Source organism: Fistularia commersonii, chromosome 7 (assembly GCF_037954325.1).
Source record: "Fistularia commersonii isolate RoL2024-O1a breed Wild chromosome 7, RoL_Fcom_v1.0, whole genome shotgun sequence".
Classification (NCBI taxonomy): domain Eukaryota; kingdom Metazoa; phylum Chordata; class Actinopteri; order Syngnathiformes; family Fistulariidae; genus Fistularia; species Fistularia commersonii.
Window position 1 is genome coordinate 12,544,555 of NC_141290.1, and position 26,957 is coordinate 12,571,511.

The window sequence follows — 26,957 nt, forward strand, 5'->3', positions numbered from 1 at the left end:
ATGTTGGACCAGCATGCAGACACAGGACTCCACACCAAACAGATAGGTGTTGAAACAGGTTTACTTGGAGGGGAGAACAGGTACATCAACAAGTCGGGGAAAAAACAGACAAAGGAATCAAGGGCGGGAACAGGCAGTAGGCAACAGCATACACTGATGAGGGAAGAAGCTGAGTTTGGGGATGGGAAGCTGGGCGGAAGGTGCCAACAAGTGAAAGGAGCGAATGGGGAGAGATGTCATTTGAGACGGAAGCAGTGAATGGTTAGCGATGGCATAGGAGACAGAGGGAAATCTGCGAATGACCTGCAACGAGTAAGACTCAGAGCACACAGGCAGACCAGGCAGGGGGAACTCAGCGTATCAATAGGCTGGAGGCACTAGCAACACTGATGAGGGAGAAGCCTGGTCGCGGACGGGAGGCAAGGCAGAAGGCGCTAGCATACATCGACAAGGAAAGAAGGCCAGTTTGTACACAGACAAGGGAAAGGAGAGCATGGGGAGAGATGGCATTGGAGACAGAAAAAGAGCAAATGTGTAGTGTGGTGTGAAGGACCCTGCAACCAATGTGAGTCAAAGCTCAGATTTTTAAGCCCTCACTGATGGCTGGTAACAGGGGCCATCCTTGTGCTCACAATGCACGGCAATCTGAACCCAACCCTGGCATATATGACAGACCATTCAGTCATTCATGCATCATATAGAGACAGCTCTCATGCAAATCTCCTGGCAATTTAGGGTCTCCAATGAACTGCCTGTTTTTGGGCCGTGGGAGGAAACTGGGGAACCCAGAGGAAACAAACACAGGTAAGGGGAGAGCATGGAAACGCCACACAGAAAAGCCCAAAGTTGGTTTCAGACCGTGGTCCTTCTTACAGTGAGGCAGAGACACCCCTGAAATATAGGTTTTCTACAATATAAAAAAGTGATCCAACACTGGTTTAATTGTTTTATGAATCAGGACTGTGGTCTACTTCCCAAAAATAAATATTGCAGATTCCTTGTGTCACTATAGTGGCTCATTCCTGCTCATCACATGATAATAATGTGTGCATTCGTCACCCCTTCAAACTGTGGGAATGAAGAATCATTTGGAATCCACAGTTTGCTGCCATTATTGTTGTGAGAGAGAAAGACAATACACACAAACAGATGAAACAAGACATGCTTGTATTATTTATTTTTTGTAGTATGATTTACATTTGTTCCACTATATAAATATGTGTGTGTGTGTTTATTTAATTATGTATTTATTCATGTACAGTGTCTCATGGTCCACTTACATATATATATTCATATATAGATACACATATCATCAGTATATATGTTTGTGTATAAACCAATTGAATACACATACATACATATGCATGTACACATAATTTGTAAGTTTTTTTTTTGCCATTTTTCTTTCAAGATGTGTCATATGGTTCATTTGTATATATATATATATATATATATATATATATATATATATATATATATATATATATATATATGTACACACACACACACACTGTGTTCAATAACTCCAGGGTCGGAGCTAGATTTATGAACTCTCTAGTATATCATTAATTGTTCACTGAATCAAGAACTTGCGTAATTTCCAACACGGTATGAAAACTTAAACGTGAAAACTGCTGTCTTCTGCTATGTTATGGTTTTGACCGGTTTATTACTCCCAAAAAGCTTTTTTTCCCCCCATTTCATGTATTTTTTCCAAAACTGGTTAGTATGAGTCCCCAGCTACCCATCAGTTGTCACTACTGTGATTGTCTTCTCAGCTGATGTTTAAGACACGATAATGGGGAAATATCAGACAATATTAGTCTGACGGTTTATTTTAATATCAGAATTGCCTTGAGTGTCACTTGCGGGGGAATCAGGACTCCAGTTTCCTTTGTATTTGATACCATTCGCGGATGATGTTCCTATAACTTGCTCCGAAAGTTTTTCCCTTCCATTTAAAGCAATTTTTGTCAAAAGCCCGGACTTTGAGACAAAAACAATGAGGTTGCTGAAAGTTGAAATACTTTCTCAAAAGTTCACGTGCAGCCCCCTTGACAGCCGCATAGAGCCGTACAGGTGGACCTTGACGATTAGAGCATATTATGTATCAAAGTAAATAGCTGTAGTGACTCGCTCTTCACTTTGAGCCAAAGAGTGATTAAAGATCCATGGCCCATGAGGTACAGCGGAACTTCCTCCAACAGATGTTCCTCACTAATTATCTAATATAGCGCAGGTATCTCAGTCCCTTAGTTCCTCTATCGTCTTCCTGTGGGAATCTGGTCATACCTGTTTCATATCCTTGGGTTGATCTCCATTTACCTACGGCCTTCCTCTCCATCTGTAACCAGAAAGTTGCAAGGATAGCCATCTATATACAAACACCAACCCATGCACATGCACATGCACATGCACATGCACGTGCACATGCACATACAGTACACATCTTCTCCTTTCGGCTTTTCCCTTCAGGGGTCACTACAGCAAATCAACCTTCTCCATCTAACCCTATTTTCTGTATCCTTCTCTCTCACACCAACTGCCTTCATATCCTCTCTCACTCAACCATAAATCCTCTCTTTGGTCTTCCTCGAGACCTCCTGTCTGGCACCTCCAATTCCAGTGTCCGTTTACCAATATATTCACTATCTCTCCTCTGTACATGACAAAACCATCTCAGTCTGGCTTCTCTGACCTTCTCTCCAAAACATCTAACATGTGCAGTTCCTCTGATAGACTCATTCCTGATCCTATCCATCCTGGCCACTCCCAAAGAGAACCTCAACATCTTCATCCCAGCGACCTCTAGCTCTGCCTCCTGTCTCTTCGTCATAGTAACTGTTTTTTGGCAGTTCAGCATCCCTGGTCTCACCACTGTGCTGTCCACCTTTCTTTTCATTCTGGCTGATAGTCTTCTGTCGCATAGTACCCCGGACACTTTTCTTACACATACACACACACATACACATACACATACACGTACACATACATATACACATACACACAGCTGTGATTTTCAAATAAAACACAGCTCCTTTGCTCTGCTGGAATAGGTATCATATAAAGTGCGTCTCTCAACACTGTAGCTGTCTCTGAAGGCGCTTTGTGCTTATTTTTGGAGAGTGCACGTTTGAAAATAGCTTCTGCCTTTAAGGCTTTTTAAATGCTGAAATTGCAAACATTTTGCCTCTATTTTCAGTGCCGAAGATAGGCAGTAGATAGGCAGGAGTAATTGCATCCTCACCACAGGATATATACACATTTCCCTCATCTGCGTGTGTGGTTTTTTTTTCTGTCTTGAATCCTTTGTTTAACTGTCCAGCTGTAGATGACTGTGACTGTATTTTAGTGCCTCTGTGTAATAGTGAAATATTTTCAAAATGGAACCATCAGACTTTAGCTAATTGAAGAATATTTTACACCCTGTTGGTTGCTGACTCTGAATCAGAAGGCCCTTTTCTACCAGAGAAAAGTCTGGTGAGGTCATTGAGAACAAGCAACCCATTTGACACATGACATTTGCGTGTTGCGTTGTATGTTTCTGTAATTGTGATTGTCGAGATGTTAAAGAGTCAATGATATGACCTGTTGGGTTCGAGTGTCGGGAGAAGTGTGGCATCAATTGTCACATCTATTGTTACTGCTGTTACATAATGAAACTTGTTAATTCCAGTAATCCAGTAACATCAATTAAAGTTACCCTTAAAAATCTTGTCACTGGAAAAGAATTTCATCAGTTTGTCTGATTTATACTCATGTCCCCAACCATCTAGTCCTTTTATTTGGTACAAATGAAGACAAAGAACAAAAGTTTTATTTATGTAATGGAAAATCCAACATCGCAGTTTACCTCAGGGGGCTTTACAATCCTTACAAGGTATGGCACCCTCTGTCCCCAAGAAACAGAACCCATCAAACAGTTTTTGGCAAGGAAATACAAAGACAACCTCTGGAGGTGTCTCAGGGGAAGGGAAGATAGAGCATGGATAATGCTGCTCTACAAAATCACACTATAAACAACACTTGATATTATAAAATTTCTGATACAGGTGGATTATAAGATGTATATAGGAGATACTGGGGTTAGGTATATTTGGGTGTCCCCTTTGTCGAACAACAAAGGGAACAGACCTTGTCAGTGTGAATATGTGAAAAGAATAGAAATTGATTTTTACATATTAATCTGCCAGTTGATATAATTGAGTAAGAGAAATGGATGCACAACAGATTGCCATTAATAAATACTACTACTAATTCTCTTATCTTATCCCAGTTGTAGGTCTTTTACCCTTTTAAAGCCCATCTTACCCTGGATACGGTTGTTGAACATTCTATCCCATTATTGCCTATTCCATGCTTATGTTTATTATTGATATTATCATCACTCTTATCAATATTATTTTTATTCTTATCATCATTATTGTTATTGTATTATATTGTAATTATCACTATTCAGAATATTATTATTGTATCCCTGTCTTTATTTTAATTACTATAACCATACTATAACCATATTCATTATTGCCATTGTTGTTGTTATTATTATCATCATTTGTTGTTGATGTTGAAGTGGGTTTTTTTTTCAATTATGGTGTGGTTATTATAACGTGTGGTTATTTCATTGGATTAAGAACAAACCTATCACGGGTAGAATATTTAAACAGTTAAAATTAATGGAAATGCAACACTAGCATCGTATTGCCTTTACAGATATTTAGAGTAAAATTTGCAATTAACTTACACATCCTGGTGATTTAGGATGTGGACTTTTTATCTTAGTGACCCACTAGTTAAATACACTGTTGTGACTCAAGCATACAATGCTGAGTCCTTCCCCAGCAGGACCTATAGTCTTCAGTACGGGCAGGGGGGCCAAACTACTGCTGCATCTTGGAGATGGTGCAGTTTAATCAATGAAGCAATTTGGGATAGGCCATCAGTGACTCCGCCTGTCTGGTGGAAGTTGCGAATAAGGGATCCTCGGAAACAAGAAGAGAGGGGTTTGAGCAGAAGCAGAGGCAGATGGCAGCAGAGGTGAGGGAGAGGGATGAGACAGGAGGCAAGGAGGAGGCTGAAGGTGAGGAGACACCTTGATGCTCTTGATTTTGGTGATAATGTTGTTTATTTTCTTTTCAACAAAGAATGTTTCTATTCTGCCAGGGATTTAAAATTCTAATTAAAAAATTAATGAAAAAAAAATCACCTGGCTAAAACAGCGATCTTTACTGTTGGAGACCATCTTGAGATTTGTCCATTGATTCAGGATCCACTGATGGGTATTCTGCCACTACTTGTCCTCATGAAAGGGAAAGATTATATTTGCAAACTTGCAAAAGGCATCAAGTTGCCCCTGTTTTGTATAACTGAATAATGACAGTCTTCCGCTCTTCTATTGTTTATTTCTAATTAGATAAGCGTCTCTTTCTCGCTGCTGGGAGCCTGAGGGGAGATGTGCACGTCTTCACTCACTTTAAAAAAAAAAAAATTTCATGAGTTCAACAAAAGTTGAGGCATGAAACTGACGGATGTAAAGCGCTTAAAAGGTATTTTAACAACAATATGCAGAGACGTTTCTCTGAAGAATGGCATCTGAGCTAAAGAATAAATAAAAATGAGATTCCTGCTCCGAATGTCGTTCTCTAGGATGAGCAAGTTGGCACATTTATTCTTATTGAATAATTTAATAATAGCGCGTTTACATGGAGAGCAAACTGACTCAGAGAACACAATTCTACAAACATAACCTAAATACTGAAGACAGGGGCGTTTTAAAGAAATGCAAGTTTAAGCTACATAACATCATTTGAATACTTTGCTTCTCAGAGATTCCCAGACTTCACCCAATTCTTTACTAGCATCCTCAGCGCAGGTTAATGGTCCAGTTTAGGAAGACCTTTCGTGCACACACATGGACCTTCAGCTACACCTTAAACAACACAGGGCCGGAGTGAAGCCAAGCTAGAATGGATTAAGATATGCTTGGCTGCCTTTCGCAGTCCTGTCAACGTGGGCAGGGTGTCTGTGCTGCACTGAACAGAGAGATGCAGGAAGGTCATTGCTTCAGGGAAGTGGAGGCGGTGAAAATATTGTCCTGACAAGATGCGGAGTGACTTTTGCAACCCAAGGCTTCTGTTTCGGATTAAACCATGTTGGCTGATAGAATGGGTGAAGTCAAAGGAGGTGTAAAAGGGGTACTTGAGGGGTGTAGAAGCTGCCACCTTGGTAAAAACAGTGCACTTCTCCAAACACATTTACATGATAATTGCAGGAGATGCATGATGGAGAAACGCTAAAGCCGCTAACACTTACAGGTATCGTTGCTAACTGCTTGGAATCAAGAGCAAGTATAAGCCCCACAGAATGAAGTAAGCGGAGCGAATGCATGCCCGATATTCATTTAGTCATTTTGTTTCTGCTCCTCTAAAATTTAATAATATTAAATTCCCGTTTCCCAATGAATAGCAGACAGAGTGCTGGGAATATGGTTTCAACATTTTCTGGAATTTCCCTTTCATTCATGCACTGTAGCATGTCGGGGTATCCTCATACTCATCATCTCTACATTTTTTTCATCTGTCTTTTTTGCCGTATTTTCTGCTAATCATACCCGGCACATTTACTTTTCACACGGTCCACCACGGAACACATTATTCTCTTCACACACAGGTCTGGTTAAAGAACCTTATTCAGAAATATTCTTCCAGACACTAAGCACTTCTTTTTAATGTATAAATTCAGGCAAGCATGCAAATGTGGAAGGGATTATAATCACAAGCGCATTTCAGAATTTCAAAATTCTTCAACATGGCAGAGAGGAGAACTGATCAAAATATAAATTTGGGAAAAAAAGTGTAGGTATTTTGGGGAAGCACGGTGGCACAGTGGTTCAAGTCCAACAAGGTGCCTTCCAGTGTGGATTTTGCATGTTCGCCACTACGTGTCTACGCAAGTTTTTTCTGTTTTTTTCCATTTTGTCAAACAATCCAAGATCATGCAGTAGGTCAAATAAAGATACTAAATTCCAAAAGATGTGGGGACAAGGGAGCGGATGGTTATATGTCTCAATACTTGGGCCCCGTGATCGACTGCTCCAGTAATATTTGGGATGCGCTCTATCAGGGTAACGATGCAGATAATGAATGAATGTATTAATGAAAGCATAACTTGACCATATTGAATAGTCTGTAATTATTTGGAAAAAAATTGATATCCCAGCCCCGTTAGTATGCATAAGCAGTGTGGCAATCATGACTTAGATACATAACCTCCGCTTGCAATACAGTCTGTTCAACAAGGATCATATCTGACCCATTTGCACTCATTTACAGTGCAGCAATTAACTCATCCTGCTGTTTTTCCTGCACTCAAAGTCAAAGCCACCTTTTATTTACGAAGAATATCTAGTTGGCAAATATAACACATAATAAATTCAACCCTTATCAAACCAATATTCATTCTGTTGGATTTACTGTTTCCGATTTAGCATGGCACAATTGTTCAAGACAAAAAGCTCCATGCAGTTTGTGCAACATCTTATTTCCTACACTGGCTCATACCGTTTTATTTATTTTGCTTTTTGTTTTTTATTTTATTACCTCTTTAGGCTTGTTACAGAACCGTCATGCAGAAGACGACCCTGTTTATCTGTCATTGTGTTGGCAATTTCTGTGAAATTTTGGTTCTAGGGTTCCACAGCAGCACTCTCCATTAGTTTGGCTGAATCAGGGTTGTTAGCCATTTTAATTTCCCATTAGACCCACAAAAGCTGTCTTCTCCCAGGTAATTCATTAATTTGTTGTGATGTATATAAGATCGTGAAGTGAGGGCCTCTTGCCAAGAGTTGGTTAGCATTTTATGCATAAAAGAAAAACAGAGTAGAGCAGATGGTTACATTAGGGACTGATGATACTGACACAATGCACTCCATGAACACGCCTGTGTGTACGTCCGTGGTTTTGCATGCAAAACATGCTCTCCTCATGTCTGTATTTTATTACACGCTGAAAGTGCGAAAATGCGAGCGAATCAAATCCCGCACAGGCAGGGTTTCATCATCAAAAATAATTAAATACAGGAATATAATAAAATACGGGAAAAGTATGAAATTTGTGTTCGGACCACAAAGGGAGAATGTTTGCATATTAAGATTGTGAGGCCTAACAGAAGGCTAGGCTTGGTCCCGCACTGCAGGACTTCTCTTCCATTAAACTCTGTGTGAGTCTCAGCGTGTTCCCAACAAAGTAACACAATTTTTCACTATGTCGTAGTGCCACCGCATGACTCTGTGGTTAGAATGTACTCTCACTTGTGCCAGATTCTATTATATGATATAGCCACAGGGTAAATCTCCTCTTGAGCTTGATCTAGAATAAATGGTTAGTGGCGTAAGAACTAATTGCGTCACTGTCAAGTACAGTAACTCATCACATGTTTTTGTTATTGTTTTTTTTTTTTTCTTTTTTTAAGGCCTGATATCAAAATCTTTCCTCACAGGTTTGTAAGAGGCACAAATGCATCCACAAACTATAGCGGTGAGTGAGGTAATAAGTGCTTTGTTAAAACGATTGGCATCAGACTGTTTTGTTTTTCCATTATCCTGCGCTAGTTATGCCTTAATTTAAGGCTGCCGACGTGAAAGCTTATTTTCTCGCATTTAGACAGCAGGATGCAAAATAGCACATAATAGCGGTATTATCGTTGCAGTAACAACTGGTTGTACAAAAATATAATGAGAACATATTGACATATTTGATAATTTGAGCATGATGCAGGGTCAGTTATACATGATGACTATGTGCTATTTATGGGCGTGTATCTGCTAAACGGCGATCAGTTTTTTTAAAAGCCCTGTTAAACTTGAAAAACATCACAGTTGATGAGCAATTGGTCAATTTGGTTTAGTATTTTAAACACACCTGTCTCACAAAAAATTGCTGTAGCCCCTAATTATTACAGTTAAAATGACGTGGGAGTGCCACTGACAGCCTGTGATGAATCTGTTTTTTGCAGAAAATGAATGCTTTTTTATGTCACTTACCACCATGGTGTAAAGATTATTACAGAGTAATATTAATATGTCATGATGGTTCAAAGGGAAAAGCTTATTACAGTCAGGAAAATACCTCACCTTGATTAGAGCTGCAAAATCAACTCGTAAATGCACTGCAAATTTTTCTACACATTCTAGGGATATGGCCAGATTGGTGAATCTGTTTACTTTGCAGTTTTTGGTTACCAAATTGATATTTCCAAATAATGCCTTATACCCACTGATGAATAAAAAAATTTCCTATGCCCAATAAATGTTATTAACATTTCTGTATGAAATCTTCCTCTTCTTCTCCTTTCGGCTTTTCTCTTCTGAGGTCGCCACAACGAATCAACTTTCTCCATCTAACCCCATTCTCTATATCCTCCTCTCACACACCTTCATATCTTCTCTCACTACATCCTTAAATCTTCTCTTTGGTCTTCCTTGAGACCTCCTGCCTGGCAGCTCCAATTCCAGCATCCGTCTACCAATATATTCACTATCTCTCCTCTGTGCATAACTGAACCATCTCAGTCTGGCTTCTCTGACCTTCTCTCCAAAACATCTAACATGTGCAGTTCCTCTGATAGACTCATTCCTGATCCTATCCATCCTGGTCACTCCCAAAGAGAACCTCAACATCTTCATCCCAGCGACCTCTAGCTCTGCCTCCTGTCTTTTCGTCATTGTAACTGTTTCTAGGCCATACAGCATCGCTGGTCTCACCACTGTGCTGTCCACCTTTCTTTTCATTATGGCTGATAGTCTTCTATTGCATAGTACCCCCTTACACTTTTTTCCACCCATTCCAACCTGCTTGAACCCTTCTCTTCACCTCTTTTCCACACTTTCTGTTGCTCTGGACTGTTGACCCAAAGTCCCTGAAATTCTCCAACTTCTTGATCTCCACTCCCTGTAGCCTCACCATTCCATCCCAGTTCCTCTCATTCACACACACATACTCTGTCTGCCTGTGACTAACTGTCATTTCTCTCCTTTCCAGCGCATGTCTCCACCTCTCTAGATTTTTCTCTACCTGTTTCCTGCTCTCACTACAGATCACAACATCATCTGCAAACTTCATGGTCTATGGAGATTCCTGTCTAACCTCATCTGTCAGCCTGTCCATCACCACTGCAAACAAGAGGGGGCTCAGAGCTGATCCCTGATGGAGTCCCACCTCCACCTTGAATTTCTCTGTTTCCCCTACAGCACACTGCATCCTTGTCTCACAGTTAGGATACATGTCCTGCACCAGTCTAACATACTTCTTTGCCACTCAAGCTTTCCTCATATAATACCAAAGCTCCTCTCTTGGCACCCTGTCATATGCTTTGTCTAGGTCTACAAAAAGCTCTCTCTGGCCTTTCCTGTACATCTCTAGTAGCATTCTCAATGCAAATCCTGCATCTGTAGTACTCTTTCTAGGCATGAAGCCATACTGGTGTTCACAAATGCTGACTTGTGCTCTGTCTAGTTTCCACTACTTTTTCCCATAACGTCATTGTATGGCTCATCTACTTTATACCCTTCATAGTTTCAGCAATTCTGCACATCACCCTTATTCTTAAAAATAGACACCATCACACTACGTCTCCATTCTTCAGACATCTTCTCACCTTAAGTACAGTAACCCAGTTTCCATTGGTTCCCTGTAGGTCATCGGCACCAGTGGTGGTCGTTGTTAACCTAGGCCTTGACCGATCCGGTATGATCTGGTTATTACGGTCTATTCACATGTTTGGTTTTGGCAAAAGTTTTACACCGGGTGCCCTTTCTGATGCAACCCTCTGCATTTATCCAGGCATGGGACCGGCTCAGGGAAACACTGCCCAGTGCCCCCCCGAGGCTGGCTCAGGGAGACACCGGCCAGTGCTGCCCTGAGGCTCCATTATTAGGTGTTATGAAATACTCATCCAAAACAAGCTATTAAACTCAGCAGTGATTCTGCATACCTAGATTTTGTTTCGTCATTCTCAAAATTAAAAGCTGGTCTCCAAGTAATCCTGATAGACTTTCTAATCAAAATAAATGTTCTGTGCAAAGAAGTCAAGAATATGAGCGTGGATGTTTGTGATAAAGGTATAATTTAAATGTCAAAGGCGGATCATTCAGCAGGCCTCGGTTCAAAACGGCTTAATTAGAGTGATGTATCAGGCTGAGTTCTGAGCTATTCAAACACTCTCCGGCAAAGTATTAGAAGTATTTCTAAATGCGTGGCGACCTAAAAATCGTGGTAAAAATATTGGATATTAAAATAGTTATCACTGTGGAGAGGGAAAGAAGTGAGGGAGCCCTCATGGAAGAGCCTCTCAGCGAATGGGAGACATTGCAATTATAGAAACTATTGACTAGTATTTCCCGAGGTATGATCAATTGTGGTGAAATAATGACATTTCTGTGTTGTTCTGATCCAATCACAGTGAAGGCAATTTATTTTGTGTGACAGGAGGCTTGAAAGAGACAACTCAGCTGATGTGTGTTGGAGATCAGAAAGAGGAGAGTTCTCAACTCCAGAGATGCAGTTGTGAATTTGTCAAAGGATGGCAGTGTTTATTAGCTTTCCACTCTGATTATTGTGTACAGAGTTCACACAAAAAAAGTAGTTCTTAAATGTTAATCCCTAGGGCTGGCTGATCTAGTTAAGGCAGAGAAGTCTACATTTAGGAATAGTTCACCCTAATGAAAGTTCAGTCTGACCCAGTCCCATAGTGATGAAAGCGAGTGGAAGTTTTTTAGTTCAAAAAGTATTTTTGCAGAATCACAGACTGTAGATGCACGGCTCACTTAAAGATCTCATACAGTACACGTATAATGAGACCAATGCAAATTAATTTCGCATCTGCGGTATCGAGGAAGGCTTGGTTTACATCTGATCAGCAGCAGGGAGGCAATTATGTTTTCGTGTTTTACTGTTAGTCAGTGTTTTTTGAGATGTTGAGGTGTCGACCCCACCATCTCTCGGGGAGTGAGTAAATATAGGCTGAATGATCTTTTCAAGGTGAAATAATCCCATCAAACCTTTCTGTTAGAATTCCAAAATAATGGACCACAAGAAGAAAATCATAAGCTTTTTCCACTGCCATCACAAAGCAAATTGAAGCATACCTTGGAGACAATAAGTCTGGTTTGGGCCAAGCTGAAGATTGTTCTAGATCTATTATTTGGGCCACCTCTGATCATGACAAGAACAATCGGGTGCTTCTCACTTGACAGCTGCAGCCCAATCAATTACTGATCATTACTATCTCTAGCGTGTTTGTCTTTAGCTGCAAATGGCCAATGCATTCATTGTCACATTGTCGGTTGATTATATTTTGAAATAATCAATTGGATGTTTGATTAGTTGGTGTGTGGTCCATCAAAGATGGCCTTTCTAAATGTCTAATCCAAAATAAAAATAGGTCTGAGAATTGCTTATCATTGGGCTTGGTGATCAAAGCTGAAATAAAAAAGTTACAGGTCATATTTATTAAGTCATGTCATTTTTTGAAAATGTCTGTCATAGGAGACAAAAAGGGACAAGTTATTCAGCTCTGGGAAATCAGATGCCATGATGAGTTTTTCAAATTTCATAAATCACAGCCTTCCATTGGCTGCTACGTCAGCAGTGTCACTGTTAATTTTAACAAATATAAGGTCAGTTTATTTTCAAAACTTTGCTTGCGGCTGACACCGTGGACTTCTCACAATTCAAGCTGTAATTGTTAGACACTGGCCCAACTGGAAATACATCTAGTTTTTAATGAAACAGTGCATCTCAATGTATATTAAAAATCCCATAGTTATGACAGGTAACGACTATGCTATATGACAAACCTTTTCTATCATGTGGAGAACTTTGCATCATAACCAGTATATTAAAATCTCAGGCAAACTGAAAGTTGAAACATTTTCCTGTCTGATAACAACATTTCATGTTAAACTCCATGTATACAGCAGGGCACAGCACCCCAACTGCATCTGTAATAATATCACTATGGCCTTGGATAGAAAGCAACAATTATGTATTCATGAATTTATCCTAAACTTTCATTTTTTTAAATCAGCAGTTGTTAAAAAGGACTCTTGTATACTGGGAGAGGTGACAAGGTGATAATTTGGCTAATCATGTCCAGTTTCAGGGGTTCCGCAAGGTTCAAATTTGCCACCAATTTTTGTTGTCTACCTTTATTATGGGAGAATTATGGTCAAAACCAGTCAATAGCTAAACTACATCTGTATGCAGATGATACAATAATTTATATAGTTGTCCTCTTTCTACATCGAACTGCTATGGATCTGAAGACTTGTTTCAGTAGTCTACAACTCTTTCTTAATGTGAAATGAAACAATCTACAGAACTCTGACATGCCTGTTGTCATGGCAGGGAGGGACCAAATGGAATGGGCATCATCCTATGAGTACCTTGGAATATCCTGCCGATGATAAGCAATTGTTTGATAAGCAACTGTTTCAAGAATGTATTAAACTGGTGGAGAACCTTAAGCTAAAGCTGACGTTGAGACATTGTACACATGTATGCTCCTAACTTTTCTTGGCATTGTCAAGACTTTGTTTATATCAGTGCTTTTTGGTCCATCACCAACTCAGTGTCCTGCACACACCTTTGTGTTCCATAAAATCTACTCTCTTGATCGTCCCTCAACACCAGGAGGAAACGGCTTTGGTTCATTTTTATCTGTAAAGCCAAACTGACATCACATCCTTGTAATCTTCTGTCCCCCAGTTATTAATTAATTAATATAGCTCATGTTCCCTTCCTGGCTGCTCTATAGTATTCCTTGAAGGGTGTGTTGAACATGGCAAAACTTTGTTTTCTTATTCTGCTCACTGCTCCTGGAATGTACTTCAGAAAACGATACAACTACCCAAAGTGGTTGAACTTAACAAATACAAATCCTTGATAAGGAGTCATACAACAGGGAAATGTAAATGCTTTTTCTGAACTGGGCTTGGCAAATTGGCAACTGTTTTTTTTCATTGTTCTAGATGTTTTGACTTTTGTTGTCCTGTTGTTCTATTTATCTATATGTGTATATGTATCCTATATATTACTGTGCTGTCTTGGCCAGGTCTCCCTCCAAAAAGAAATGGCAATGTCAAGAGACTTCCTGGTTAGATAAAGATTCAATGAAATGAAAAATTGCGAGGAATCTTGCTGTAATAACAAATCTTTATATCATAAATTTGTAATAACAAATCTTTATATCATACTTTTTTTTTTTCGTTAAGACGGCTAGATCTTGTGTTCAATGAGCAGCGCTGAGATTGTGCTGACAGAGAATTCATTATGGTGCCCAACAAGCTGATGGCTTTTATATTTTTAACTGCAGGTGTTTTCCCAGCTTGTCTGCAGTCACCTTTGGGTGGCTCTGGCTGAATGTCATGAGGGTTTTGGCTCCACCTTCTGATGCTATTTTTGCAGCCCTGCGATTCGTATATCAGAGCGTTGTGGCAAGTCTGACTGTAAAAATCATCTGGCTTCATGTGACATTTATGACACTCTTATATCTCAAGAAGAGCATGTCAACAATCTTTGCAGAGGAAAGATCAGATACTGTCCATTGTCCTTAAAAATGACTGACTGAAACATAAAAAGTCTCAAAATATATACGTATATATATACATTTCAGAGAATTCATGACAGTTTGTGTCACAACGCAACATTCATTGACGTTAAACTGATGCTAAATGTACTGCATTTCTGGATCTGTTTGTCTGCCCATAGTCAAGCAAGTACCGCTTTGTCAAAATGGAAGTAATAACAAAAAAGATGAACACAGAGACATAATGAATGCAAAATAAATGACTGACAAAAGAAAAATAAAGATTTGGATGTAATTCTGATTAAACCTTATGTAAGTTACAATAATTGAAAAAAATGAATAAAAATCTAGGTCAATTATCTACAGTCAGACAGACAGAGCAAACTACTATTAATTAAACTTCAGAGGGTTTTTCAGAACAGGAAGTACAAATGCTGAGAACACAGGTTTAATTGAACCAATTAGTTTTATTCTACAGCCTCTAAAATTCCGTTTGGAATTAAATCAACGCTGTGGTCAACATTTGTAATCCAGCTGAGGCTAAATTTTTGATTTACATTTACTTTCATTGACACATATCAGCATATATTATTTTGATAACTTTTATAGCATTGGTCATGTAGGGGTAATTTAAAAAGTATAAAAAGTTTGTTATAGTAATAAACAACAGAAAAAAAATCTTGAAATAACATGTGAATTCTTGAATTACAAGTGATAATATGTGTGTAAGGGGATGGACCACATTTTAATGTTGCCTCGAAGTTTATTTTTTGCACTCGGTTGAAAAATGTTGATGCTTTGATGGAACTGATCGGATGACCTCCGTCATCCATCTTTTTCCACCCTTGCTGCTATGGTACTAGCGGAGCTAAATTTTGCAAAATACTTTATGTTTATTTATTGCACAAAATGCAAAATTTCACAACTTACCTCCTGTGTATTGAGGCTGGTTTGAATTAAAAAACAAAGACAATAATTAATAAATCAACTTATGAGAAATTGATATAGAAATTTATACACTATTGGAGACACACTTTTATTTTGGTTTGATTCAAATTTCAAATTCTTTTGGTAGCATTTGAAACCATCCCTCATTCTGCTGTAGTGTTAAGACTTCCCCTTTACTTAGATAGAGGGTAACATGGGAAATTATTTACGTTTGTCATAAAATTAATGTTGTAGCGACTTATCGGGGGTTCGGCACTACGTGTTTTACGTTTAATCAAAGGTATATTGTTTAGCATATAGATAGAGGTCCCGTCATAGACCGGTAAGAGAATATCTGGCTGAAATGATGTGGCAGATCGAAGTGATCATCACAGGCTTGTGCCTTCTTCCAAAAATACGCTTCAAAATGAACTCCTGTCTTGCGCTCACACATCTGTATTTCGCTGTGTGACACAGACAAATGGGACAATTTGGAACAGAAGAAAAAGTACTCCAAGTTCTCTGGCCCACTAACGGGGAGCTATCCATCAGACACCCTCCGACCCTGCTGCCTGTGTCTCTGCCTTATCTGGAAATCACTTAAATCCCAATTCCACCTACACATCTCTCCTGACTGGACTGCAACTTTTTTTTATGAAAGAACAGCACACCATGGGCAAACAGTCATGTAATACCTGTAGAGGAAGAGCTTGCAGATAAGCTGAGAACCTGTGACCTGTTGGGAGGTCAGTTAACATGCAATAAGATTGCTGTTTTCAGCTGCTGACGAATAAGAGTAACATTTCATCTGCTTAACCTTTAGATTTCATGACAGAATGTTTCTAGCTGGGTCTGGCACATGTTCACCTTTTTCATGATTGCCATCTGTTGTGTTTTGTGTAAAAGAGATGCGACCGGAGATATTAGAGTAGCACTTAGTTATATTTACTGAAGAGCAGAGCACAGGTTATGATAGCAATTCGTACCAACAGACATAAGCCCCGCCTACAGCGAGTCTGCGCATGTGCAGATTGCAAGTAAACATATATGGTTAACTGTTCAATATTACTGTGTCCACAGTCAATATTCTACACCATCTCCTGATATTTGTGTCCTAGAGCTGTAGCAACAATATTTTGTGTACAGATGAAGTGATATTTGAGTTTATGACGAGATCTATCCTCTGTTAATTGCACATGAATGACTTTTACAGCACATCAGGCTACCGGACAATGCTTATAATGTTATTAAGAACAGATAATTTTTGTATGTCTTTAAAGTTCTTTTTAAGCTCCCCCAAATCCAGATTGACCTCATTTGGTGCTGCTTAGCAATGACAGAAGTAAAATTACACCACTGTGAACAAGTCTAATTGCATTTTTTCCCCTATTTCATCTTACATTTACTGAAAGGAGATTAATTACAAAATCCATCCATCTACCCACCTTCCCCGGCTCATCCAGAGTCAGGTCGCGGGAGCCGGAGCAGTGAGGCCCAGACCTCCCTCTACCCTGCCACATGGTCCAGCTCCTCTGGGGGGACTCCAAAACGTTCCCAGGCCAGCCTGGAGCATAGTCTCTCCAGCTTGTGCTGGGTCTTCCCCGTGGTCTCTTCCCAGTAGGACATGCCCAGAATAACTCCCCTGGGATGCGTCCAGGGGGCATCCTGAACAGATGCCCAAGCCACCTCATCTGACTCCTCTCGATGTAGAGGAGCAGCGGCTCTACTCCAAGCTTCTCCCTGATGACCAAACTTCTCACCCTATCTCTGAGGGAAAGTTTGGCCACCCTACGGGGAAAACTAATTTCGGCTGCTTGTATCCGCAATCTCGTTCTTTAGGTCACTACCCGCAGCTTGTGACCATAGGTGAGGGTGGGAATGCAGATTGACCAGTAAATTGAGAGCTTTGCCCTCTGGCTCAGCTCCCTCTTCACCACAACAGACCGGTACAGAGTCCACATCACTACAGACGCTGCAACGCTCCATCCTCCCCTCACTCGTGAACAAGACCCTGAGACACTTGAACTCCTCCACTTGGGGTAGCACCTCTTCCCCAACCCATTGCGGGCATTCCCCTCATTTCTGGTCTCGGATTTGGAGGTGCTGATCCTCATCCCAGCTGCCCCCCACCCAACTGCGAACCGCACCCGTGAGAGCTGGAGAAGCCAAAGACACCACATCATCTGCAAAAGGCAGAGACTCGATCCTGCAGCCTCCAAACAGGATCCCCTCAATTCCCCTGGCTGCGCCTAGAAATTCTGTCCATAAAAGTTAGGAACAGAATTGGTGACAAAGCGCAGCCCTGGTGGAGTCCAACTCTCACCAGAAACGGGTCCAACTTACAATTGGTAATGCGGCCCAAGCTTCCACACCAATCATACAGGGACCAAACAGCCTGTATAACTAGGTTTGATACCCCATACTCCCGTAGCACCCCCCACAGGATTGCTTGCGGGACACGGTTGAATGCCTTGTCCAGATCCAAAAAACACACGTAGACTGGTTATCCCCCTGAGGACCCTGCAGAAGGTATAGAGCTGGTCCGCTGTTCCAGGATGAAAAAGACGAATAGGACGAAAAATCATGCTGCTCCTCCTTGATCCGAAGTTCAGCGACCCAGCGGACCCTCTTCTCCAGCACCACTGAATAGCTCGCACCAGGGAAGCTTAGGCGTGTTATCCCCCTGTAGTTTGAGCACATCCTCCGATCCCCCTTTTTAGAAAGGGGGATCACCACACCGATCTGCCAGTCTAGTGGCACTGTTCCTGATATCCACACAATGGAGCAGAGGCATGTCAGCCCTACAGCATCCAGAGCTTTGAGGAACCCAGAGTCCCCCAGCTCTACTTCTTCATTGGCATTTCAATGGGTTTGAGGAAGTCTCGGAAGTATTCCTGGCACCGATTTACAATGTTTGGAGTTTAGGTCAGCAGCACCCTGCTCCCACAAAACACAGTATTGACAGAGCACTGCTTCCCCCTCCTGAGATACTGGATAGTGGACCACCGGACGTTGTTCTACCGCTTGGCCTGCCGGTACCTGTCAGCTGTTCTCGGGGCCCCACAGGCCAGAAAGGCCCGATAGGACTCCTTGTTCAGTTTGACAGCATCCCTCCCTGCTGGGGTCCACCACCGGGGTCGAGGGTTGCCGCCCCGACAGGCACTGACTGCCTTACGCCCGCAGTTCCAGTCTGCTGCCTCGACAGCAGACTGGAGCACGGAACTGAAGCACGGAACATGGCCCATTCGTACTCCATGTCCCCCGCCTCCCTGGGGATGTGGTAGCTCTACCAGAGGTGGGAGTTAAAACTCCAGGGGACAGGGGACTCTGCCAGATGTTCCCAGCAGACCGTCACGTTACGTTTGGGTCTGCCAGGTCTGACCAATATACCCCCCACCATCAGCCCATCTCTTCACCCAAGTGTCCAGGACATGTGGCCGGAAGTCTGACAACATGACACAAAGGTTGATCAAAACAATGTGGCTTAAGGTATGTTGGTGCCAAGTGCACATATGGACATCTTTATGAACCCTGCCCCTGGGCCTGGTTCCAGAGAGTGTCCCCAGTGACCCGCGTCTGGGCAAGGGAAAACTAGGTCCAAAGTTAGTGTGCTTCATTAGGGTCTTCTGAGCCGTGTTTTGTCTGGTCCCTCACCTAGGACCTGTTTGCCTTGGGTAACCCTCCCAGGGGCATAAAGCCCCCAACAACATAGCTTTTAGTATCACTGGGACGCACAAGCCCCACCACCACAGCAAAGTGGCAGCTCACGGAGAGGATGAAAAATTACTTTTCAGATTACGCTATTGCAACATTAGTCAATCTAAGATTTGGTGTTTATGTCTTAATAACTAAATCATTCATTCATTATGTATCTTTTTTGAATTTATGACCATGTGTCATATTTCCGTTTTGCCAGAATTCTAGGTTTGGAATAATGAAAACTGTTTATTTTCTTTGTGTATTCGGTGATGACATTGTATATACAGCATATAAACACTTTTAACCCCATCAGAAATACAGTTGCCCAGGGTTAATTTGACACATTGGAGTGTCATCTTACAATTGTGAATACTAGCGTCCACGTATTTCTACACCTGCAAATCACAAACTAATGTTTGTGCTCTCGCAAATATCATACCAGCCGTTTAATGAGCCGATTTACTTGAATCCATACTGCCAGCACGACTTAATTTGGTTCACCGGACTGACTGTAGCTTGAGGCTACTGCAGAGGCAAGGAGTTATCTCCGGCTGCTTTCACACCACGAAGCGGGGCGAGTAGTCATTGATAGGTTTCACACATTTCAATTTCCATATGGCGAGGAGCCACCCACCAAGATGGTAATAAGGAAAAACCTAGAAAATATTACTATTACTTATTTATTTATTTATTTATTTATTTATTTATTTCAAATGTGGAGTGTGATTTCCGCAGAGGACGGCAGTCAGTTTTAAATCTCCACCGTGGAGGTAAGAATACATTTTATGATTCAGTTTCTTTAATTAGTCGTCAGGTCTTGATAGAACAAAAAAAGTGGGGAGAGGAGAGGAGGAAGAGACACGGGGCGATGAGGTTGTTAATTCTACCGCTGTCTGTCTGCATTTGAGTACTCATTAATCTGCAACAGGGCACACCCTGTTGTCTTGCCGAGCATCTTTTATAAAAACCAGCATTAGCACTTCTGCTGCATTGAGAAATTGCCAGTGATGTTTCACAGGAGGGACGGATGCCCGCAGCATACAGAGCTCCTCTGCCCCCCCTTGCGCCCCTTCAACCCCCCTCATCACTCTACCCCACCCTCCACCTCCAACCTTCTGGGCCTCCTTACTAGTAGGTGAATCTATAACGCTTTTCCACACAAGTAGAGCCCCTGGACTGTGACCTTCAAAGTTTACTTAGAATACCAATCGAGTTTGACCGCTTGAACATCGCATCAACAGAACCGCCGTTAATGGAGTTACTGTTTGTGACAATGAAAGGACCTGACGTGTTTCGTTTTGCCATATCGGGATTTCGTACATATTTTCTCTCCCCTTAACTGAAAGAATGTAATCAATGTTTACGGAAAAAGGCTCCGCCTGCTGAAAAAAATGTCCATTGTAATTAGAAGGCAGACAGTTAATCTGGTTCACAAAGAGTGAATATAAATTGAGGGAAGGGTTATGATAGTGTCATTAATTCAGTGCGATCGTCAATTTAAAGGCTCGGCGTTGAGCTCGGGAGCATCATCTAGGCAGGCCTGCATATTCATGACCGTCACCGCTCAATTCAGAGAACAAGAAGTGTGAACAAAGGTGAATCAGAGCCTGAACCCTCTAACCATCCATCATTATGCCTGGTAGAAGCACCTTGGGAGGACATTCAAAGGAATGCCTTTATATGTGCACACAGGTTTTGGAGTGTGAACGTGCATTTATTGTCGTGTGACTTGGACTTCTCCTCTCACAGTCCTCTCAAAAGCACTCGCACCTCCTTCAATCCTAGAGGTGTCCCTTTTTTTTTTTTTTTTTTCTCCCGGAGCCTTGTCAATAACACCTCTGCCATCTCCATTCTGCCCAAAGGAGAGTGCCACGTCTCAGTCTCGGGAGACACAGCCAGAGCTCCCCCCGCACTCCCTCCCCCTCTCTCCTTTACCGCTATTAATCCACTCCTTCGGCAGACAAAATCCATCTCCCCTTGGCACCTGTTTGACAGAGGGTAAAAACAGGGATGAGATAGCAGGACGTGGATCAATCTCTTCGATCCCCTTTTGCATCTCAGCAGTCATTCATCAGCCAGTGGTTGCTGCTGTTGATGTTGTTGTTTGGCCCGGTGCTGCCCGGCGTCCTAAGACTGAACATGTAGCCAACAAAGACAAGATTATAGAAATACAAGGAAGTGGAATTATTCACCATGTACTTTCAGTATAGTTTTTCATCCTGTTATGGTTTACTCTCTCTGAAAAAAACAATAGTAATACGTGAAAACTGAATCCATTATAGAGGCCCATGAATTCCTTTTAGTCAATTTGTAAAATATAAATATTCTAAACTTTTCTTTTTTTATTTACCTCTCTCAGAAGGTAGTTATTTTGAACTCCAGCAAAAAAGACGATTTTTTATGATTTTTCATTCACTTAAAGTAGCAATTCTTTTGATACCTGTGAAATGGCTGGCATGCAAGGGTGAACAAATGAAGAGTTCAGGGTCACCATGGAAATTGTTTGAAAAATCAAAGTAGATCAATGCATTATTGCAATGCTACTTAGTCCACATCCGTGGGTTGTCTGCTTCGCACCGTCACCAAGTGAGTCTACCAGCCAATGAAAAACACTCACCTTCAAATGCCAGACAAGGTTAACCATTTGTGTTTGTCAGTGGCTTGTACGTCCTAATGTTCCTGTCGGTATCACCATGCCCCTTAATGTTAATGATACAGTACTAGGGTGCAGCCATGGCTGACAGGTGGGGCAGCAGGTTTGAGGCTCGTCCTTGGTGCGTCCCCAATAACGCGGTGTAGCTTTAAAGTGATTGGTGAAGGGTGGGGCAGTGACTCTCTTCTTATCTGACTCCAAGGTGAATGAAAGGTGGCAAGAAAAAAAAACCTAGAAGTACACTCGGAAAGAGCGTTTCCCCCAGAAAGGTAGTATGTCCAGGGAAATTAATGAAAATGTCCAGACAAGAGTTACTGCACATTTAATATATTTTTTGGGAGAAAATAATCACGGCAACCGATTGTATGACAGACTTAATTAGATTTCAGCATACTGTGTGATAAATCAGACAGACGGCTGTTTCTTTTTACATGCTAGACTTGTCCTGTCATCACTACGGACACTCGAGGCAGGACGCCAGAACATCACTTGGAGTAATTTGTCTAAATAATTACATTTGTTCAGGTTAAGTTAAGCTTGACAGCATCAGAGAAGCATCTAATGGGCCCAACTAAAGCGGCTCAAGGGGTTCACCTTCTTTGCCGGTTTAAAAGAGTTCAACTCTTTCTCCAACCTGTAATGTGACATCATCCAGTAGACTGCATAATGAGATAACAAAATTATACTAAAGCTGCTTTGGGTTTTTGGGCAAAAAAAATCCATCTTCGGTGTGTTTGTGGTATTTGAGTTGGAAAGATAGAACCAAACAACTTACTTTTCGGTGAAAATGAATATCAATTATGGGCAATTAAATTATAGCACTATATGAAAACTATAAAGTCTTTATGCCACATTTGGTTATGATTTTGAGGAAAAACAATTGTCCTGTCTCTTAATTCAATTCAATATATTCTGTAAATAATCCCTTCCTTTTTAAATAACATCTTCGCTAACACAAATGTGTTTTCTGAATCATGAATCAGATTTTTGATGCACCCCACTCACATGTCACTCACATTTCTAGAACACAGGCTGTAGTCAAACACAAGATCAGGTAAATCATAATGAAGAGCAAGAACACAAATCACATCTGATTAAAGGCCTTGCGCTGCATCCTTGAGGGAGACCCCTGCTGGTTGTTAGTTGTGCACCACATAGAAACTGTAACATCTTAACGATCCCAAGGAATACTTGGCTCCAGAATAAATAAATAAATATGGGAGAAAAAAAAGGCAAAAAAGCATCAGTCGTGCTTCACATCATCAAAAAACGAGAACAAACAGCTGCAGCCGAGAGTGGACTGCGCACACTTCTGGATGACTAAAAAGGCTGCGAACTCGAGATGGCAGGCTTTGTTGGCGGGATGAAAGAGGGAATTTGAAAATGCACAAAACTAACAGTGTACAAGTGAGTTCTGACACTTAACTAATGAAAGATATCAGTCTTCCCTTCATTCCCTGCCCATTTGCAAGAAACTCTGCAATATGGGCTTGCTGACGGGGAAAGAAAAAACATGAAAATACATACATGACTTGTGAGTTGTTGGTGAAACTTAATTTTGCCTGTTTTCATGCAGTAGCTTTTGAAAATGTCTTAAAAAGATCAGATGTGTGTGATTCAGTCACACTAGCGATAAATGTGTCTGAGTGGCTCTGAACCAGGTTAATTCGATAGATTGTTTTGGTGGCATGTTTCGGCCATATTTACATGCACATGGTCATCAAAGACTGGGAACAATCATGTCGAGCTTGTTCTATGTGTTGTGAGCTATTTACATGTTTTTAGTCTAATCTGTCAAATTTCACCCCAGGATCATGACATTAAACTCTAATTTCCTGTTATATTCTAACATATGTTAAGTGTTATTTACCTGAACTCCATTACGGTAATGATCAGTTTATTTATTTGCACATAAACAGACCATCAATCAAACTCTACACTGATGTAATGGGAAAATAATGTAGTTGAAATAGAATTGGGTTATTTGAACGATGAAAATGTGCACTTTTATTTACTGGAAAATGTTTCAACACCTCATCTCAGCTGTGTTATTTTCTCTTTAGCAGAGGCACAGGAGGGAATTTCAGATTCGATCCTACAGGTTCAAGCTGTGTGATGTTTACGTTTATCTTCAATAATATTGGTTTGCAAGTAAATGTATTCTCACCTTTGACTGGGAAGGATTTGTCCTGCATCTTTTAACAACATGGATGTTGTGATTGATCATCCTTGTTTAAGAATATTTTGGATGCTGTTAAGACAGACCCGGCGTTTCGGAAACATGCAGCATCGACTTCCCCATGCACGGCATCGGAAGTCAGTTCCACTGAGGCTGCTTTGAGGGGGAAATGTCAATGTGGCTTGTAGGTGTATAGGTGATACGCCCATATATCTATGAGGAAGAAGGGGTTAAAGAAGGAGCACAGGAGTAGGACCGCCAACTTTGTAAGGCTGGAGAAGGTGAAAGTTTGAGGCCACTGGCAAAAACTCATGTGTCTGCCTTTGCACCAAATCAGATACCCACGTTAGGACTCAAGATATATATATATATATATATATATATATATATATATATATATATATATATATATATATTGAAAACCTAAGCAGCTTACAGCCAGGAGTGCAAGCTCAAGTCTCGAGGATATAGGCCTGACTAAATACTCAGAGTAGCACAGTATTACTCAGACAGTCACTGACCCAGTAAAGGCCAGAAAGCTTCATTCACGAATGAAAGTCTAATTAAAAACTCCCACATAAAACAAAAACAAAACCTATACCTTGGATACAGGAACATTTACTTATTTTTTTCAAGTGCATGCTCCTACTTCTAATTTTATTGGAATGGAATATATTATTACCACTATTTTCATGATGAAAACCTTTGACTGAAAATAATATAATGATAAATAGAGTCTTATTGAGCAGCCTAGGGAAATGCTTCAGGGATAAATGTTTTTAATTTGAAATTTGATATTTGTGCTATAATGGCATGAAAATGATCATGTTTTTTTAATCACCGCTCGAGATGACTGCTAATTAGTTCTGATTGGTCATTCCAAGTTGGTTTAAAGGTGCTTCTAGATTGGTTTAATTGTATAGCATAATTAGATATGTGCTTTTTCTTAATTTTACATAATTATTTGTTTATGAGAGTGTGTATGTGTGTATCATTCAGTGCCGTTTTATTGTCTTTAACCTGCTTGAAGGTCATCTTATCACAAACGCAGCGAATAATGAAGATCGGCATAACAAAGAAGAAAAAACACATTGAAGCTGGGCACAAAATGACTTTTCCTTCAGTTATTTTTGCCATCTGCAGTATTTTCTGAGCACTCAGAATGTAGACTTTGAGAGTGAGAACAGTGTGCAGTGTTCTTGATGCGGTGATGAAGTGATGTATCTACTCTCTGCATGCTAAACCACTTGTGTGACTGAGAGGGCCATCATCACACCCCGGCGTGATGTGCCGGCTTCCACAGTGTGCTTGGGGTAAGGTGAGAAAACCGGGAAGTGCTATGATGTATTATATCAAGAGCGAGCTCCGAGCTGCTTTGAGATATGAGATGCGAAAGATGACAGTGCGGATGAAAGTGTTTCAGTGTATTAAAATAAAAGTTCTGAATAAAACAGACAGTGAAAGGATAGCTACTCTGGGTGGTTTCAGCAGCCAGTGTTCACCTGTTTATCTGATCATGGCGACCAAAAATAGGACTAAAGATGAATCCAGTATAAAATCTGCAGACCATGTACTCCAAGTCAAGAGACTTGGATGGAAGGAGGTTGTAGGTGGTCACAGGGAGGACTGGGGATTGAAATGACAATTAAAACTGACCATAAAGACCTTTTTACAATACGAATTCTTCTCAAAAATATGGGAAATAATAATAGAATAATAAGAATAAATGAAGAGACTAACTGCTGAAAATAAACCAAATAGTTTGTAAAATTGTTAGTAATAAAAGTAATAAGTAGGTAATAAAGTAATAAAACAAAAGAAAAAAAAAATCATAATCTTTGCAGTTTAGTAATTTTATTTCCTCATGTTTTTCTGCTGTTCACGTCCTCGTAAATAATATTCAGAACTCTAAGAATTCCACCCTTAATATTAGAAAAAAAATATATAAAAATATATATTGTATTTATATTGTGGAAGGAATGAGGCAACACAAAAGAGCCAAAAATTGGATTTGAACTTTATTCCTCAACATCCATCCACAGCACATAATCAGGAAAAAAAAGGGCATCGAAATCTGGGACCACAAAAATTGCACCCCCAACCCACGGTCAGGTTAGGTGAAAGGCATGCCCTGCAGAGGTGTGACTCTCACAGACCTATTAGTTCTTCTTTAAGAAGCCCTCCTGTTCTCCACTCAATACCTGTATTAACTGCACCAGTTGAACTCCTTACCTGTATAAAAGACAATTTTCCACACACTCAATCAAACAAACACCAACCTCTCCATAATGGCAAAGACCAGAGAACAGAGTAAAGGATAAAATTGTACACTTGCACAAGGCTGGGATGGGCTACAGGACAATAAGCAAGCAGCTTGATGAGAAGGCAACAACTTTTGGCACAATCATGAGCAAATGGAAAAAGTTCAAGTTGACGGTCAATCTCCATCAGTCTGGGGCTCCATGCAAGATCTCACCTTGCGTGGAATCAATGATCATGAGGAAGGTGAGGGATCAGTCCAGAACTACACGGCTGGACCTGGTCAATGATCTGAAGAGAGCTGGGACCATAGTCTCAAAGAAAACCAGTAGTAACACATTGCGCCGTCATGGAAAAAAATCCTGCAGCGCACACAAGGTCCCCCTGCTCCATCCAGCACATGTCCAAGCCCACCTGAAGTTTGCCAATGGCCATCTGGATCATCCAGAGGAGGAATGGAAGAAGATCATGTGGTCTGATGAGAAAAAAATTGAGCTTCTTGGTTTAAACTAAACTCACTTCATTTGGAGGAAGAAGAAGGATGAGTAGAAAACCATCCCAACCGTGAGGCATGAAGGTGGAAACATCATTCTTTAGGGATACTTTTCTGCAAAGGGGACAGGAAGACTACACCAATTGAGGGGGGGGGTGGATGGG

At 40.9% G+C, this 26,957-nt stretch overlaps 1 pseudogene; it reads left to right on the forward strand.

The window, feature by feature from the left end:
• Window positions 1-26,849, forward strand: LOC147232782 (uncharacterized; annotated as a pseudogene).
• Window positions 26,850-26,957: the final 108 nt, after the last annotated feature.